Consider the following 15,718-nt stretch of genomic DNA (forward strand, 5'->3'; position numbering starts at 1 on the left):
GAATGTCTACTAGTTATGATTCACATTTCATATCTATTGACTGAGTACATGCATGACTTCACATGCAACCCTGAGATTCTTTTTCTTGTGGCCAAGGCAGAATTACCACTTATTGGTAGTGCAAAAAAAACTGTACACGTGAACAAATAAAGAACTAAACAAACTGACTATCCAATGCAGCGAGCAAATAAACAATAAAGTGCACAAGTCAGAGTCCTGATTGAGTTTGTCGTTGACAAGTCTGATGGTGGAAGGGTAGCAGCTGTTCCTGAACCTGGTGGTGCAAGTTTTGTGGCACTTACACCTCTTTCCTGATGGCAGCAGTGAGAACAGAGCAGCTGCGGGGTGGTGTGGATCCTTGATTGCTGCTACTCTCCAGTGGCAGCATTGCCCGTAGACATTCTCCATAGTGAGGAGCGTCTGGCCTGTGATGCCCTGGGCTGTGTCCACTACCTTTTGCAGGGCTTTACACTTGGGAATATTGGCGACCCCATACCAGACCGTGCAGGAAATGAGTGTCCAATAGTGATTGGCCCTTTGATTCAGGGTGGCATTGATTGGTGAACTACGAAAGCAAACTTCCCCAAAAGTGAGTAATAGGTTGCCTGGAGTGGAAATGCTTGGGCCAAATTCTTCTAGCACCTTTGAAAGAATCCTGCACCAGAAATGATATCACTTAGTATTTACACCACGGTTCAAACACTATTGTGCACTGGGGAGAATCAGAACTAGAAATGCCTGCTCAGAAACCCTAAAACCTGTGATTCAATCTTGGCAACCTTGTCGGTTTTGGACATGTATCATTTTTCAAGAAAATGATGTCCATCACACTCTGATAATAGTGGTTGGACATTTGTTTTATTCTTTAACTTGCTGAATTAAGTTTTAGATTGCTTCATTTAGCATGTTATAAACAGATCAATGCCCATCCATTACTATGTGAGAAGATCCCTCTTTGTGAATAAAAATAGTTTTCTAGCACATAGTCATTTAAATGCAATAGAAATCATATTTATCAACTGTAAACATCTTGTGCAAACAAATCTGTAGCTGGGAAGGGAACATTTTAATCCTATTTTGACTCCTCACCAAATTCAAAAACTTTAATCAGACTAGATGTACCCAATGAATGTTCTAGCATTATATAGGATCTGAAGCTACCGGGTTATTTGCATGGGTGTGAGATTCTCCATGAGATCTATAACTCGGGTCAATCTTCATTTGAATTCTGGCCCCTTCTACAGGACAGAAAAGCTATCAGTGGTAAAAATGCATGAGAGCAACAGGCAGAAAGTCTTCAATCTTTAGGAAAGATTGAACATGGACTCATGGGCCAAAATGGCCTGTTACCTTGCTATATGTCTAAATTTGAAAAAAAACAATAAAGAACCTTAACCACTGCCTTCACACTTGATATTGTCTATCTCGAAATCTGCAGCATGAGGAGAAGAAAACACTAGTACCAAGTGGCTTGGATATTCCTATGTTTGGGCATGTGTTTGGTTCAAAAAATAAAGAACGTTCTCTGGGGTCCTATTCATCTAATTTGTCAAAATGGCCCATTTTTACATTTGCTTCAGTGCAAGCATTTCAGTCCCCTTCAGGAGATTGAATGAACTATTATTGACTTGAAATGTCAATTTTAAATTTAATTTTAAATGTTCAAATGTTGACATACAGCACAGTAACAGGCCATTTCGGCCCACCAGTCCGTGCTGCCCAATTACACCCAATTAATCTACAATCCCCGGTATATTTGGAACCATGGGAGGAAACTAGAGACCCCGGGGAAACTCATGCAGACATGGGGAGAATGAACAAACACCTTACAGACAGTGTGGGATTCGAACTCAAGTCCCAATTGCTGGTGCTGTAACAGCATTGCACTAACCGCTACACTAACCATGCTACGCCCCTTTACTGCAGCTGCTGCCTGACCTGCTGTTTCCAGAATTTTCTATTTTCATTCATGGCAAAAAGACAATATCTTCAAATCCAATTCTTATATATCCTACCTTACCCTAATTTTACTCGCTCTATCAAAAAAATCCATCAAGAAATATCCACATCAAACACAGAAGGCACCAATTTAATTTATAACTAATGGATGTTTTTGTAACTCTGATGGATTACATTATATTTTACATTGTGTGTGTATATATATATATATATATATATATACATACACATATATATATATATATTCTTCTTCTTTCTTCTTAGGCTTGGCTTCGCGGATGACGATTTATGGAGGGGGTAAAAGTCCACATCAGCAGCAGGGTCGATTGTGGCTGACAAGTCCGATGCAGGACAGGCAGACACGATTGCAGCGGTTGCAGGGGAAAATTGGTTGGTTGGGGTTGGGTGTTGAGTTTTTCCTCCTTTGTCTTTTGTCAGTGAGGTGGGCTCTGTGGTCTTCTTCAAAGGAGGTTGCTGCCCGCCCAACTGTGAGGCGCCAAGATGCACGGTTTGAGGCGATATCAGCCCACTGGTGGTGGTCAATGTGGCAGGCACCAAGAGATTTCTTTAGGCAGTCCTTGTACCTCTTCTTTGGTGCACCTCTGTCACGGTGGCCAGTGGAGTGCTCGCCATATAACACGATCTTGGGAAGGCGATGGTCCTCCATTCTGGAGACGTGACCCACCCAGCGCAGCTGGATCTTCAGCAGCATGGACTCGATGCTGTAGGCCTCTGCCATCTCGAGTACTTCGATGTTAGGGATGAAGTCGCTCCAATGAATTTTGAGGATGGAGCGGAGACAACGCTGGTGGAAGCATTCTAGGAGCGTAAGGTGATGCCGGTAGAGGACCCATGATTCAGAGCCGAACAGGAGTGTGGGTATGACAACGGCTCTGTATACGCTAATCTTTGTGAGGTTTTTCAGTTGGTTGTTTTTCCAGACTCTTTTGTGTAGTCTTCCAAAGGCGCTATTTGCCTTGGAGAGTCTGTTGTCTATCTATATGTTATATATTACATTGTATATGTTTTTAAGGAGATAAATTGAGGCTTTTTTTAAGTTAAGTCACAAATACTTCACAAAACAGATCCATTTAAAATGCCAGAGCTCTGCTCAAGCCAGACAGTCAAGGTTCTGAATGTCTTGCAAAATCTTTGAAGACTTAACTAGTAGGTGTTAATTGGAGATGTTGTCGAGAAATGGATTACTGTTTTGAAAGCAATAGATGAACGGACTCAGAAGATTAGGTCCTGTGCCATAATCTTTATGGTTGCAGTTTGCTGTTGTAAGAAGGTCATGTGGTTTTGCAAGCACAGAGAGAGAGAGAGAGAGAGAGAGAGAGAGAGAGAGAGAGAGAGAGAGAGCGCGCAAACAGGCTTTCTCTGAGAGAGAGAAAGAGAGAGAGAGAGAGAGAGAGAGAGAGAGACCAAACAGGCTTTCTCTGAGAGAGAGAGAGAGAAAGAAAGAGAGAGAAGAGAGAGAAAGAGAAAAAGAGAGAGAGAGAGAGAGAGAGCGCAAACAGGCTTTCTCTGAGAGAGAGAAAGAGAGAGAAGAGAGAGAGAGAAAAAGAGAGAGAGAGAGAGAGAGAGAGAGAGCGCAAACAGGCTTTCTCTGAGAGAGAGAAAGAGAGAGAAGAGAGAGAGAGAAAAAGAGAGAGAGAGAGAGAGAGAGAGAGAGAGAGAGAGAGAGAGAGAGAGAGAGCTGGTTTCTGCAGTCATGGCAAGCTGGCAACTTGTTGAAACCCCATTTTGAAGATGGGATGTGAGTTCTGAGTTCAGCCTGATGAAAACCCTTGTCCATACAAGAGGAAATGGCTGGCTAGAGTATTTCACCTGCAATAAGGGAAAGAACAGGAACTTTGTGGTGACCTGCAGAAGAAGAGGTTATCATTTGGAAAACCCTCATGGGGCAAGTTTCTTCGGCAAGACACTGAAGTAGCTGATCAGAGGGAAACAGTGTGTGTTTGTGTCCAAAAAGCAATGAATCTCTCTTAGAAACCAACGAGAACCTTCCTGAATGGAATTTAAGCCCCAGAACTTGGTGAAAATTCATCAATGTTAAATTCTGTGCACAGTATAAGAATTACCTGATACCGATAAACTTGGAGGAGTGAGGAGTGAGATTGGACTGTGAATCAAAGAACTTTTCTGAACTTGTACACATTACATACGCTGTACACATATACTTAGAATTAGAAGGGGGTTAAATTAATAGTAATAAGTTAACATTTGATCCTGTTTTTATGTTTAAAAAAAATTAAAAGTAACTTTTGTTTAAATAACCATTTGTCTTGGTGAATTTCTATTGCTGCTAGGTTTTGGGGTCCTCTGGGGGCGAAACAGTAACAAAGAATGTGATTTTCATACAGCAAGCAGGAGCTAAATTGTTCGATCCATTGTTCAAAGAGCACCCTCTCAGTGACCTGTTTTCCAAGGTGGTACACTTGTGTTTAAGGATTGATAAGGTTTTCTATCATGAAGTTTAATGCAGCTGGAGACATTAATTTAAATTACCGTATTTGCTGGCATATAAGATGACTCTGTATAGATGAACACCTGAATTTCCAATTAAAATGTAGGTTTTGAACAATGCGCACAGGATAAGACTACTCCAAGTCTTACTGCCCAATAGTCCTTTACCAGCCATCCCCTTGAATGGTGGAGTGATGCTGTCACAATATTTTGAAATAAAATTACCCAGCAAAGGTTTAAATGTTATTGGCATATTTTAAAATGACTCACCGTCAGCTCCTTTAGCAGGCTGTTTAAAGCCTGTATAGAGCCAATGGCAGTCAGACTGGTGGATTGACCCCTCGGCAGAGTGCTGAGACTTCATTAAGGTTCAGATTTTAAACAGTCCAGAGGAGCGCTGAGACTTCACTGTTAAGGTTCAGATTTTATTCTTGGCATATAAGATGACCCCTGGTTTTAAGTTCACGCTCCATCTTTATGCCGGCGTATAGGGTAATGTAGTGTTACACTGATGTGAAACATAAATTGACTGAATTGGGTTCTGAATTAAAGTCAGTTGAACAGGACAGAAATCTGTGTTATATTGAATGAAACTACAGAGCAATGCAGACAGTCCTTAGAGAACACAGCACAATTAGCTTAGCAGTTATCACAACACTTTCACAGAGCCGGCCACCCAGGTTCGAATCCAGCACTGTCTGTATGTTCTTCCCATGTGGGTGTGAGGTTCCTTCAGGTGCTCTGGGTTTCTCCCACCATACAAAAATTGTACGGAGGAGGTAGGTTGATAGGATGTAATTGGGCAGCAACATCTTATGGGCTAGAAGGGTTTGTTATCGTGATATACATCTAAATTAAAAAGAAAATTAAATCTAAACATATCCAAAAATACAAATGCATTGGAAAATATGGACAAGAATATTAATGTTCAGGGCAACAGTGTCAGATTGACTCATATCTAATATTATAAAGATTATGGCATTGCACATTGACAGGAAATAATTTGAGGAGGTTTTGCAGCCAACTGAATCACTAGTTTGCCCACAACCTGCTGATGGAAACCATGCTTGGCTCTTCATTAAGAAAAAAATGCTCATTATCTGCAAATTCTGCTGAAAATGAATCCAAAGCTTGGATTCACTTGCCAGTAAGTGGGTTGCCACAATGTATGGATTTGAACCCCAAGGTCCCTCTATTCATCCACATTCTTAAGTAACTGACTATTAACCCTGTACTTAGCCTTCTGGTTTGTCCTTCCAAAATGCATCACCTCACACTTATCCAGATTGAACTCCATTTGCTACTCTCTCCCCCCCCCCCCCCCCCAAGTCTGCTTCCTGTCTATAACCTTTGGCAACCTTCAGCACCATCCACAACTCCTCCAACTTTTGTGTCATTTGCCAACTTACTGACCAATCCTTCTGCCTCTTCATCCAGGTCATTTATAAAAATCACAAAGAACAGGGGTTCCAGAACAGATCCCTGCTGCACTCCACTAGTCATTGACCTGCAGGCAGAGTATTTTCCTTCCATTACTACTCTTGGCTTTTTTCCTACAAGCCAATTTTTTATCCTCAACACCAAGGTTCCACTGATCCCATGCATCATGGCTTTCTGGATGAATGGGGGATCTTATCAAATGTCTTACTAAAATCCATGTAGACCACATCTAATGCATTACCTTCATCAATTTCTTTTGTTACCTTCTCAAAAAACTCAACTGGGCTCGTGAGGCATGACCTTCTCATTACAAAGCCATGCTGACTATCCCTGAGTAGACTGTACTTCTCTGAATGCTTGTTGATCCTATCCTTAAGAAACCTCTCCAATAGTTTGAACATCACTGATATAAGACTCACTGATCTATAATTTCCAGGATTCTCCCTATTACCTTTTTTAAACAAAGGACAACATTTGCCATTCTGCAATCCTTTAATATATCCCCGAAGCAAAATAGGACTCAAAGATCATAGCTACTGCCCCAGTTATCTCTTCCCTCACTTCTCACAGCAATCAGGATTATATCACGTCTGACATGGGGATATCAATTTTAATGTTTTTAAGAAGATTCAACATTTCCTCTTCCTTCATCTCAACACAGTCCAGCACATAAGCCTGTTCTATTCTGACCTCACCCTGATCAAGGTCCTTTTCTCTTGTGAATACTGAGGCAAAGTATTAATTTAGGACCTTCCCAACCTCCAGGCACATGTTGCCTCTTTTACTGGCCCCGCCTTCATTCTTGTCATCCTTTTGTTCTTTCCATGTACATGGAGCGCCTTGGGGTTCTCCTTAATCCTACATGCCAAAACCTTCTTTTGCCTCCTTTGAGATTTCCTAAGTCATTTCTTAAGTTCCTTCCTGGCTACTATTTACTTCTCAAGAACCCTTCCTGTTTCCAATATCTAATGCATGCTTCCTTCTTCCTCTTGACCAATTGCCTGACCTGTTTGTCAATCATGGTTCCCTTTGACCCAGTAGGGCAAACCTCTCCTGAACCCTGCACAAGTGGTACCTAAACTTACTCCACATTACTTCTGTGCTCTCACCCTTGAACATCTGTTTCAAATTTAGTCTTGCTAGATCCTGCCTCATCCCTTCATAATTAGCCCTTCCTCAGTTTTTTTCTGCTTTTATCCTTGTAGCTATGCTGAAGCTCAGGAAGTTGTGGCCATTCTCTCCAAAATGCTCCCCCATCGAGAGGTCCGCCCCCTGACCAGGTTCATTCCCCAGAACCAGATCCAGTGTGGCTTCTCCTCTCATCGGCCACTCCACATACTGTGTCAGGGATTCTTCTTGTACACACCTGGCAAATTCAGCCCCAACTATCCCTCTTGTAGTCAGAAGGTGCCAGTCAATATTAAGGAAGTTGAAGTCACCTATAACTGCAAACCTTTATTTCCCACACTTCCACTTCCTTAATCTGCCTACTTACCTGTTCCTTGGTGTTCCGCAGGCTATTTGGGAGCCTATAGATGACTCCCAGTACAGTGATAGCTCCCTTCCTAATTCTGACTTCCACCAGCACCAACTCAGTGGACACTCCATCTGCAATGCCCTTCATTTCTCTACCTGTGATAATATCCCTGACCAGTAATGCTACTCCCCCTTCTTCTCCTATCTCCCATCCTATTCCTTTTAAAACCCCTAAACCCCGAGACCTGCATCAACCAATCCTGCCCTTCCTCCAGCCAAGTTTCAGTAATGGCCACAACATTGTACTTCCACGTACTAATCCAGGCTCTAAGTTCATCCCTTTTATTCCTAATACTCCTAGTGTTGAAATAGACTCATTTCGACCCCTCCAACTGGCTCCCTTTATGTTTTGTCCCCTGCCAGTCCTTCATCCCAACTCAGAGCACATAGCATCCTGCTTTTGTCCTTCTCACTAATCTCTGCCCTCACATTCTGATTCCCACCCCCCCTGCCAAATCAGTTTAAACCCTCCCCAACAGCTCGAGCAAATCTGCCCATCTGGATATTGGTCCCACTTCAGTTCAGGTGCAGCATGTTCTTTTAGTATAGATCAGACCTTCCCCAGAAGAGATCCTAATGATCCACAAATCTGAACCCCTGCCCCGTGCTCCAACTCTTTAGCCATGCATTCATCAGCCACAACTTCCTTTTCCTACCTTCCCTGGTATGTGGCAAATGCAGATATCCTGAGATTGCCACTCCTGTGGTCCTGATAATTAACATTTCTTAACTCCATATACCTTATCACTACTTCTTTCAATGTCATTGGTCCCCACGAGGACCACGACATCTGGCTGCTCACCCTCCCCCTCCAGTATGAGGTGAACTCAATCAAAGATGTCCCTGACCCTCGCATCTGTGAGGCAACATACCATCTGGGAGCCTCAATCTCATTCGGAGAACCTCCACTCCACTCTCCTAACTAGCAAGTTCCAAACACCATAGCTCACTGCTTCTCCCCCTTCCCTTCTGAGCCTCTGCACCAGAGACTTGACCACCCCAACTTGTTCCTGGTAGATCATACCCTCGCATCAGTATCCAAAACAGTATACTTATTGTTGGGGGGAATGGCCATAGGGGTGCTCTGCATTGACTGTTTATTAACCTTCTCTTTCCTAACAGTCACCCAGTTACCTGCTTTCTGACTTTTGGGGGGGGGTGACTGTCTCCCTCCCTGATGCTCCTCTCTGTCACTACATCTCAAATGATCCAGAGTTCATCCAGCTGCAGCTCCCTAACTCACTCCCAGGAGCTGCAGCTGGATGCACCTCTTGCAGGTATAGTCATCAGGGACAATCGTGCTGTTGTAGCGGCGGCTACACTGCTCCTGCAATAACACACACAACCAGACGGGTCGAGCTCAGTGAGCAGACTAGTTTATTGCAGGCTGCTGGGCTGCACTTATACTCCCAGCCCGGACCTGGCTGAGAACGGCGCTGGAGGGCTCTGGCGTCATCCGGGCGTCACATGGTCCCCCAACGCAGGTTCTGAGCCCCATGCTGGAAAGAAGGGAAATCCCCAATGGCGCCATTTTGGCCAGCTGCCCCGCCGCGTGGCTTACAAGTGGGGTCAGTTCGCCTGCCTCATGGTGAGCCACCACACAGCCCCTCCTAGAACCGGCCGGAATGTCCTTTTTCACCCGGCAGTCTCGCTTCTTGGGCTGGGCGATGACCATTGGCTCGGTGAGATCGAGCTGCGCTGGCTTCAGCCTGTCCATGGTAAACAGCTCTCGCCTGCTGCCAATGTCCAATGTGAACGTCGAGCTGAAACACTGTACAACCCTGTACGGCCCTTCGTATGGTTGTTGCAGAGGTGCCACGGTCGGGCCCCGCCAAACGAAAATGTACTCCACAGAAAAGTTTGCTGGGAACGTGAGATGAGTGAGTGCCATGCCTAGGCGGCGGTGGGGGTTCGAACAAGTCCAAGCGTGGCCTTAGGATGTCGTCCAAATAAATAAAGATGAAATCCAAGTCCCTGCCCACAGAGCCCATGTGGCGCTGAAAGGTCTGAGCGGTGTTCTTGAGCACGAATGGCATGCGCAGGAATTCGAACAAGCCAAAGGGGATGATGATGGCCATCTTGGGTATTTCCTCAGGGTGCACTGGGATCTGGTGATGTCCGCACACCAGGTCAATCTTAGAGAAAACCCTCGCACCATGCAGGTTGGCCGTAAAGTCTTGGATGTGAGGGATGGGGTAACGGTCAGGAATAATTGCCTTGTTGAGCCGTCGATAGTCTCTGCAGGGACACCAGCCACCGGAGCCTTTCGGGACCTGGTGGAGTGGCGAGGCCCATGAGCTGTCGCACCGCCAAATGATCCCGATCTCCAACAGGTGCAAAAACTCCTACGTCACTACCTGGAGCTTGTCAGGCAGGAGCTGGCGTGCCTTGCCGTGAACCGGTGGGCCTTGGGTGGGGATGTGGTGGAACACCCCATGGCGCAGCAAGGCAGTGGAGAACTGTGGCTTGAGGAGTGTTGGGAACTTGTCCAGAATTCGCTGGAACTCGTCTCTGGGCATGCTGATCATGGCCATCTGCGGTTGCTCCGAGCAGGAGGCGTCGAGGCGAATGGCCTGGAAGGTACTGGCGTCCACCAGGTGCCTACCTCAAATGTCCACCAGAAGCCCGTGTACGAGGAGGAAGTCTGCACCCAGGATGGCAGTTGGGAGGGACAAGATGGTGAACCTCCACGCGAAATTCCATTGGCCAATCTGGAAGTGGACTCTTTTGTCTCCATAATTCCGGATTGCCGTTGCATTGGCCGCACAGAGGGGAGGTCCATGAGGTCGGTTCCTGGACATACAAAGCCGACCACTTCGATCTTCAAGAAGATCAAATTCATCTCTCACTACCTTTTGCTCTTAATATACCTGTAGAAACCCTTAGAATTTTACTTCACGTGGTCTGCCAAAGTGATCTGACATCTTCTTGTAGCCTTCCTGATTTCTTTCTTGAGGTTTTCTTGCATTTTTATGCTCCTCAAGTACCTCATTTGCTCCAAGTTGCCTGTACCTGTTATACACTTCTCTCTTCTTCCAACCCAGATCCCCAATATCCCTCGAAAACCAAGATTCCCTGTGCCTATTAGCCTTGCCTTTAAATCTGACAGGAACATACAAACTCTATACTCTCAAAATGTCACCGTTGAAGGTCCTCCACTTACCTTGCACATCCTTTCCTTAAAACAACTTATCCCAATCCACATATTCTAGATGCTTTCTCATTACCTCAAAATTGGCCTTTCTCCAACTTAGAATCTCAACCTGAAGCCCAGACCTTTCCTTCTCCACAATTAACTTGAAAATAATTGTATTATAGGGGCAGTACAGTTGGTGTAGCAGTTAGCGCAACACTGTTACAGAGCCAGCGGTTGTGAATGGGGTTCAAATCTGTGCTGTCTGTAAGGAGTTTGCACATTCTGCCTGTGTCTGTGTGAAATTTCCCTGGGGATTCCAGTTTCCTCCCACCATTGAAAACATGCTGGGGCTGTAGATTAATGGGGTGTAAATTGGGTAGCACAGACTTGTGGGCTGAAATGGCCTGTTACTGTACTGTAGGACTAAAATAATCACTGGACTCAAAATGTTCCTCTATACACACATCTGTCACCTGTCTTGTCTCATTCCCTAATAGGAGATCCAGTATTGCTCTCTGGTTCACACCTCTGTATATTGATTAAGAAAATTTTCCAGAACACATTTGACAAACTCCAAGCCATCCAGCACTTTTACAGTCTGGGAGTCCCAGTCAACATGTGGAAAGTTAAAATCAGGATCACTGGGCACAAAGTGCTCCCCTGAACACACTTCAGTCACCTGTCCTACCTTGTTCCAGAAAAGGAGATGTAGTACTACACTCTCTGCTTGGTACTTCAATATATCGATTTAGAAAACTTTGCTGAACATATTTGACAAACTTTAAGCCAGTGGTTCTCAACCTTTTTCTTTCCACTCACATCCCACATTAAGTAATTCCTATGCCATCGGTGCTCTGTGATTAGGAAGGGATTGCTTAAGGTGGGATGTGGGTGGAAAGAAAAAAATTGAAAACCACCATTTTAATTGTATCTAATTGACTCAATATGTGCACGGTGTAGTGGGGCAAGTGACTGTGCGAGTAAACGAGCCGAATCGCTCCAACACGCAGCCGGTCCAAGATGGCATGGAGGAGCCCGCGCCTAGTGCCACATGTGGGTTAAGGAGTCTTCCAATTCTGGGTAGTGGCCCACTGACCAGAGAGTGACACCGCGACACGATGACATCATTTCCAGAAACCGGATGGTATGTCACCGGAAGTGGTCGGACCAGCACGGACATGCAGGGAATTCAAACCAGTAAAGTCAAGTCTTTGTTTTACACTCACCTTGTTTGGACATCTCTTTATTCTGTAGTGCTGCCACAGCAGGTGCTACAATGGTTTCATAACACTAAAGGAAATGGGCCAATGACAATTTTTCTCAAGCAAAATATTTCAGAAACAATTAGGTCTAGAGCAGTGATTCTCAACTTTTCCTTCCCACCCACATCCCACCTTAAGCAATCCCTTACTAATCACAGAGCCATGATGGCATAGGGATTACTTAAAGTGGTATGTGAGTGGAAAGACAAAGGTTGAGAACCACTGGTTTAAGCCATCCAGACCTTCTACAATATGGAAGTGAGTGAAACATGATAGGCTGCAGACACTGTGATTGCAGTAAACACACTGAAATGCTGGAGGAACTCAGCAGGTCTTTTTAGCATCTTTACGAGACAATGATACATTGCCAACGCTTCAGGCCTGAGCCCTTCTTCAAGGAAGAATCTGAAAAGGCAGAAGCAGGATATATCAGAATTCAAACAATGGGGGAGGAATCCAGACAAACAATAAGTGTTAATTAGATATAATAATGGACTAGGTAGAAGACAGGGTATGGAGAGGCAAAGGGGATACAAGGGGGTGGGGTGTTGTTTAATGAAAGCCAGAGGTCGATATTAATGCCATCCAGTTGGAGGGAGCCCAGTTGGAAGATGAGGTGTTGGTCCTCCAATTTACAGGTGGTTTGGTCTGATAGTACCTGAGACCATGGACAGACATGTTGGCAAGGGAGTGGGGTGGGGAATTGAAATGGATGACCACCGGGAGATCCACGTTATTGCGACCAACAGAATGGGGGTGCTCAATAATTGATCTCCCAGTTTGCATCTAGTCTCTCCGATGTAGAGACCACAGCGGGAGCACCGGATACAGTAGATTACCCCTGCAGATTCACAAGTGAAATGTTAGTTGACTTGGAAGGACTGTTTGGGGCCTCAAATGGCAGTGAGGTAGGGGGTGTGGCACAAGTGGAGCATCTCCTGCAGTCACAGGGGTAGGTCCCAAGGTGGGGAGGGAGCAGTCCAATATGGAACACAGGGGAAAGCAGTATGGGAGTCCCAGTCAATATGTGTAAAGTTAAAATCACCTACTATCACAGCTTCATGTTTCCGGCAACAGTCTGTTATCTCTCTCTGCAGATCTTCTCCTCCATTTCTCACTGACTACTGGGTGGTCTATAATACAACCCCATGAGTGTGGTCATACACTTCCTCAGCTCCCTCTATAACAGGTTCATTAGATGAGGTCACTAGTCTGTCTTGTCTGAGCACAGCTGTGAATATTTTCCCTGATGAGCAACATTATTCATCCACCCCCCTCCCCATTCATCCCTCCCGCTCTATCACATCTAAGACAAGGTAAATCATAGCAGCACTAGAAAACCTTAACGCAAGGAATTTAGTTCCACACCAGTTCAGATATGAATTGTCGCATTGGGACAGGTACCACCTTCCCTGGAAGAGAACCCCAATGATCCAAAATCTGAAGCTTCTCTCCTGCCCCGTGTCTTTAGCCACACATTAAGCTGCTTTATCCTCCTATTTGTAGCCTCACTAGCACATGACATGGGTAGCAATTCTGAGATCACAACCCTGGCCTTTAACTTCACACCTAACTCACTGAATTCCCTTGGTAGGACCTCCTCACCCTTTCTACCCATGTCAATGTCCCTACATCAACCACGACATCTGACTGCTCCCCTCTCACTTGAGAATGCCATGAACTCAAATGAGATAGGCAAGAGTCTGGCACTAATATTGTCGACCTATTGCAGAGAACCACTCATCTGTTCCCCTCAATCTTGAATCCCCTATCACTAGAGCTCACCTCTTCTCCTCTCTGTCTATCTTAGTCATAGGGTTGGATGCTGTGTCACAGACCTGACCCCAACTGTATCCAATCTGCATTGACTGCCTGTTCCCTGTCTTCACTGTTACCCAGATGCCTTCTTACTGCACTCAGCCTCCCGAGTGATCCAATTCCAGCTCCAGTTCCCTAGCGTGGTTTGCCAGGGGCTGGAGATGGATGCAGTTCAAGCAGATGAAGTCATCAGGGATGCTTTTGGCTTCACTGACAATCCACATTCTGCAGGAGAAGCCATGTCCCTGCCCTGGCTGCCATTTCCACTGTCGGTTAAATAGAAAACATGAAGTTAGAAAAACCTGCCCTTACCTGTGCCTTCTTGATGATTCCTTTTGTTCCTTTAGAGTTGTCCTTGCCTTTCCTCAACTCCTGCACATCTACCCCTGCTCCAACCCATCTCCACCCTTCCTCTGCCCCACCCCGGTCCTGACCCCTTCCCTACCCCCGCCCCATTCTCTGCCCCGACCCCTGCCTCTGCTCCTATCTCTTCCCTATTTCTGCCCCTACCTCTCCCCTTGCCCTTCTCTGGCACTGCCCCCTCCAACAGTGGTCGCTCCACTTAACATCTCCTTCCCTATATTGGCTGTAGATAATGAGCCAATGGAGAAATTTAAACAAGGATCTCCCTTTCCCAATGTTTTTTAAACTGTTTCCCTCTCATTCCAAATCCTGCTCTTACAGGTCTCAATGAGAAACGTCAATTGGACAAGGGCAACGATGTCCTACTTATCAATGTGAAACTGATGTGCCAATACAAAATGGACATAGTGCCAGATTCTCCTGATGCCCGATTAGCAGAAATCTTCCAGTCCTGAGCTCTTTGTACTTTGGAAGCAGACTTGAAGGGAAGATTTCTGCACTTTTCTCTTACTGATGTTGCTCAACACAGTGATTTCCTTGAGCAGTTGTGCTTTGCTCCAGGTGCTGGAGTCTCTAGTTTCCTGTGTGCATCCAGGGAACCAAGCCCAAAACGTCAGTTATGTACCTTTCCCTTTGCTAAACAAAGGACACTGTTTGATCTGCTGAGTTTCTCAGGCATTTTGTGTTTTTACTTCAATCACAGCATCTGCAGGCTTTTGTGGTTTAGTTCTATCTCACCTGGAGACTTGGCTCTCACACCCAATAATCAAACCCTTAGCTTTGTTGCCATCATTGTCAAGTCGCCCTCAGAGAAATGAGTTCAGTGTCAGATTTGGGAGCTTGGGCAGATCTGAAACATCCTTTTACTTCATCAGTCAGCGAGTAGAGTCCATACAATTTGTTAAATTCCATACCATGTTAAACAAATCACAGGAGGAACAGGAAGAGCATGATGAGAGCAGTCAGAATCAGATCCAGACCAGGATATTTTGTCATGAATTTTGGTGTTTGCTGCATTATCATAGTTCAAACATTCAGATTATAACAATCTTACAATTAAATAAATGACTATATATCAATTACAGCATGGAAACAGGTCATTTTGGTCCTTCTAGTCCACACTGAACCAAGTCCTCTCCTCTGTCCCCACTGACCTTCACCCTCCCCATAACCCTCCATTCCCCTCCCATCCATATACCTGTCCAATTTTTCCTTAAATGACAAAATGGACCCTGCCGCCACTACTTCCCCTGGAAGCTCATTCCACACAGCCACCACTCTCTGAAATGAAGAAGATCCCCCCTCATGTTACTTCTAAACTTTTGCCCCTTAACTCTTAACCTCTTGTTTCAATCTCTCCTACTCTTAATGGAAAAAGCCTATCCACGTCAACTCTCTCTATCTCCCTCACAATCTAAAATACCTCTATCAAATCCCTTCTCAACCTTCTACACTCCAAGGAATAAAGACCTGATCTGCTTAATCTTTCTTTGTAATCCAGATTCTGAAACCCAGGTGTTGTGAGTGAGGAAACAAGTTTGGTAGGTCTCAAAGGCAAAACTCTGGACACAGTTTTGATGTAGGGAAGGATTTTATTTACAGAAGGCAACTGATGCAGAGTATACACACACACACACACACACACACACACACACACACACACACACACACACACACACACACACACACACACACACACACACACACACACACACACACACACACACAATTAACT

Source organism: Narcine bancroftii, chromosome 7, assembly GCF_036971445.1.
Source record: "Narcine bancroftii isolate sNarBan1 chromosome 7, sNarBan1.hap1, whole genome shotgun sequence".
Lineage (NCBI taxonomy): Eukaryota > Metazoa > Chordata > Chondrichthyes > Torpediniformes > Narcinidae > Narcine > Narcine bancroftii.